The sequence below is a fragment of the Hydra vulgaris genome, chromosome 07 (genome assembly GCF_038396675.1).
Source record: "Hydra vulgaris chromosome 07, alternate assembly HydraT2T_AEP".
Lineage (NCBI taxonomy): Eukaryota > Metazoa > Cnidaria > Hydrozoa > Anthoathecata > Hydridae > Hydra > Hydra vulgaris.
The window spans coordinates 36,396,155-36,400,873 of record NC_088926.1 but is presented as its reverse complement, the minus strand read 5'-3'; positions in this window follow the sequence as shown (position 1 = coordinate 36,400,873).

Here is a 4,719-nt window from a genome sequence, read left to right as displayed (position 1 = left end):
TAATGTTTAAAAAAAAAAAAATTTGGTTAGAATTTTTAGAAGGTTAAAAAAGAGCTTAAAGTTAAAAAAAGAAGACATTTAAGATAAAGTTAAAATATAAAATAACAAATAAAAAATTACAAATCTGTACATATTCGTTTACATATTAAAGACAATAAACAAAAAAAAAAAAAAATTTAATTCGCTTCATATGCATATACATATTCAATACAATATTAAAATTAAATAAAGTACATAAAAAATTAAAAATACAAAATTATTTCGATTTTTTTAAAAAAAAAAGAGAGAATGTACGTAATGTTTAAATTTAGTAAGTGTTTTTTTATAGTTCTTTTAAATGTAGCAATAGATTTTATTTTTTTCATATTTTCGTCAAGAACCGAATTCCTCACGCGTGGTTTTGAGTGATGTTAGTGGGATGTAGTAATTACTCATTGAATGTCTTGTTTCATATTTATGATTAATTCGAGTGAAACTTTTAAAAAAATATTTTGGAATCATTTCATATTGAAGTTTAAACATAAATAACAAGTTATGGTATATATTTAGTTTGTATACATTGAGTAACGGCTCGGCACTTTCGTATCTACTTGCGCCCAAAACTAATCTACTTGCTTGCTTTTGTTTTGTATAAATAATTTTTAGGAAAGATAAATAATTGTTTGCCCAGGCAATATTACAATAGTTAATATGACTATGTATAAATGAAAAGTATAAATTTTTTAAACATAAATTATTTAAAAGATGTTTTGACTTGTACATAATCCCCAGGGTCTTTGAAACTTTGTTCTCGACTAGCTTTATTTGGCTTTTCCAATTTAAATTCTCATCGAAAATTATTCCTAGTATTTTCATTGAAAAAACTCTTTTTATTTTAATATTGTTAATTGTTAGTTCAGGTAATTTGAGTGGAAGGTTCTCGGATTTAAATGACTTAGCCAACAAAATATATTTCGTTTTTTCAATATTTAATGAAAGTTTATTTGCTTCAAACCACTCATTAAGATATATTAATTCTGTGTTTACAATATAAAAAATATTTTTTAAATTTGAGTCAGGAAAGAAAACATTTGTGTCATCAGCAAAAATAATATAATTAAGTATTTTTGAAGACAAATAAATATCATTAATATAGATTAAAAACAGCAGGGGTCCAAGTATTTAAAAGTGTATTCCATAATTAAGGTCCTCGATTTGTAATTTAGTGGCTGAATAATAGGTTTTGGATTGACTAAAGTTATTTTTTGAGAATCTCGTTCTGTATATATGATTTATGTTTTTAAATATTGAGTAAAATACAAATTTTTTTTATCAAGTTAAAAGCATAAATATAAGAATTTATTAAAGATTTATTTTGAAAATATTTAATATATTGAGTTTACTAAAAAGTATTTTTGTATGGGAGAATCGACCTTTATTTGTAATAATCCTAATAGCATGTTTTTGTTTGCAGAGAAGTTTATTTATTTAGTTGTTGAAGTTGTGGTTAAGAAAAAGTTATTTATTTTATATGACATTAAGAAGTTGTTTGAAAACAGCTGACTCATTCTACATGTGCGGACAATTCAAGGCAAGAGCGAAAAAGTATTTCGTGGAAGCAAGTTGAATAATGTGCGGGGTCTACAAGGCATACTTCGGCGTGCCGGTCGGAGACCAAGAAAAATCTTAGGCACCGCATTTCACGTAAAAATATTAAAAGATACGCTTGAAGGTAAACTGAAGAGCTGCGTCTCGCTTAGATGTATTTTAATTTATTTTCATAAAATTTCAATACTTTAAATCAAGTTCATTTCAAGGAGTTTGCGAAGTTTTATCATAAGCTGTGTACCCAAAAATTGTTGCACCGGCAAAAGTTGCCCTCAGATGTCTTATCAAGACATTTGGTTCATTGCCCCAGTAACACACAGCCCCGTTCTGCCTGTTCCGACTCTTCTAGGCTGCATCAACCATCTTCAGGAGACAACAGCAAGTCAGATAGCGAGGCAGATAATGGAGATATAGACTACAATTTCGCAGATGAAGTTGGAGATAAAAATCCCTAACCAGAAAGATGTGAACAGTTTAATTAAGGATTTCTGGCTTACGAAATTGAATGCTGATCTTCTGATATCCAGGCTCAATCAGTGGAGTTTAGTTTATGGTAGCGTACAAGTCACGGATCAGAGGAGGCGGCATCAAAAGCACTCCAACTTCTTCAGTTAGCGTAATGGGCCGTGCTTCTGCAACGATGTTACCAATTTGTTTCAGGCGGTAGGTATTGCATGTAATCCTATTGAATGGCACCTGTTCATAGGCAGTTCATCCCGGAACCTTAAAGCTGTGTTGCTTCACAATGGAAATAATTACCCATCTCTCCTAATGGCTTACTATGTGCATCTTAAAGTGGCATATACTAATTTCAAAATGTTGTTGAGTGCATTGATGACTACAAATGAGACGTCATTGATGACTTTAAAAAACTATCATGGGTTTTCAAGGAGGTTTCACAAAATTACCTCGTTTTCTCTGCCTCTGGGACAGCCATGAAACTGAGGGGCAGTATCATACAAAAGACTGACCGAGTTTTCTGTTAGGATGAGCAATGTAAAGTGGGAGCCGCTGATAAAACCTCATAAAGTGCTTATGCCACCGCTGCACATCAATTTAGGCCTCATTTAGCAATTTGTCACTGCTCTTGACAAGGAGTCAACAGCATTTTGATACCTCCAAGATCTTTTTCCTAAGCTGTCTGAGGCTAAGGTCACGGCTGATATATTCAATGAATCACAGTCTAGAAGATCATAGAATTTGAGGATTTCGCAAAGCTGTTGAGTAGAACAGACAGAGCGGCTTGGAGCAGATTTGTTGCATTTGTTCAGGGCTTCCTTGGTAATCACAAAGCTGAAAACTATGCCGAATTAGGCAGACTCTCATAAAGAATTAGGCCAAAATGGATTGCAGAATGTCTCTGAAAGTCCATATCTTTGATTCGTATCTCAACAAATTCAAGAAGAACACGGACTCTCATTTCGAGGAGCAAGGCGAGCCCTTTCATTAAGATATATTTGACTTTGTACGTTATTACCAAGGATATTAGAACGAAAACATGATGGGAGACTACATTTAGGGGCTGCTTCGAGAGAGTGATTCACAGTACAATCTTAAATCTATAAAATCTAAATATTTCTGAACCTTGTTAAGTAGTTTTCGACTGTTTTTATCTATTCCTTGTTCAATTTTTGTTTTTACCTGATCATAATAACGAAAATGAAAAAAGTCGTTCTATTTTCACAAAAAAACGAGTTTTCTTCGTGTTGTTATTGTGAAAGCAAAGTTTGTGTTTAATGAAGTCGTTTTTTTATATACTTTAGACATAAGCAATTGAAATATAACACTTAGAAGGAACACACACCAGGAACACCAATTGTGATACATTGTGTTATAGAAAAGTTAAAACTGTTTAGCGCATTTATGGCTGTTCGCAAAGTTTGTTGAACGTGTTGAATTGTTGATTACTTAATTTTACACATATGTAAAATAAAAAATTATTAAAAAAGTAATCACACCCAATATAGTGAATTAATATAAGTTATATATATATTTATAACATATATTATATACAGACAAATCTGCTTGTTTGATCTAACACTCAAAGGAAACATTTTTTTTCAAGGTCAAAGACCTTAGTGTCTGTTTGTTTCTATTTTGGTACTAGAGTTTATTTTAACTAGAATGTACTAATCTAGTCTAAGTACAAATTTGATTAAATTATGCTGAGACTGGATGTATTGCTAGGAAATAATTTCATCATTATTATCAATGCTATGTTTCTGTCATTTCAATTGTTTCTAATGCTTTTAATTAAAATCAAAAATAACATAAATTTTCTGTTACATTAAAGATTTAGAAAGTATAGTGAACTTTAGGGAAACCAAACCAAAAGTAGAAAGAAATTTTTTCTTTTAACCACCAAATGAAATAGGATATTGTCTGTTGAAAATAGTAAATAGGAATCGCTTATTGTAGGAGACTTTCCTTTTTTTTGTAGGATGATACACTGTGTATTCAAAATGACTGATACCTGATATAAGCTTTGTTTCTTTGCCGAGCCATAATGTCTGCAATGATTAATTTTTGCCGAGGCTGTTTTTCGCGGTTTCATTCTCATTGCCAAGGCTAGATATCAACATTTCAATAAATAAAATATTTTAATCTAAAATAATTCTGTAGTATTTTGTGTATTGAATATAACTGACAAAAATAAGCACTATGAGTATACTCGTACCTTGGTAATGGAGAATAAATTTTTTTCTCCAGTGCCAAAGTACAAGTATACTCGTAACACCGTAATGAGTATAAGTCATTGCGGTGACTACACCTTATCAAGATGTAATTAAGAAATTGAAAATTGTAATTAAGAAACGTAAGATAAATTTTGAACATGGAAGATGTAATTAGGAAACGTTAGATGTAATTTAGAAGATGAAAGTTGTAATTGAGAAACGTAAGATGTAATTTAGAACATGAAAGTTGTAAATAAGAAATCGTAAGATGTAATTGAAAAGATAAAAGTTGTAATTGAGAAATGTTTATAATATAGATTATCAGAAAGAAGTTAATTGTATTTTTAACTTTGTTGCTTTAATTTACCTTATAATATTAGGTTTGATCCTAATTTGGCCAAGGTGGCCATATGAGTTGGTTTTCAATAAATAATAATATATTATCAATAAAATAAAA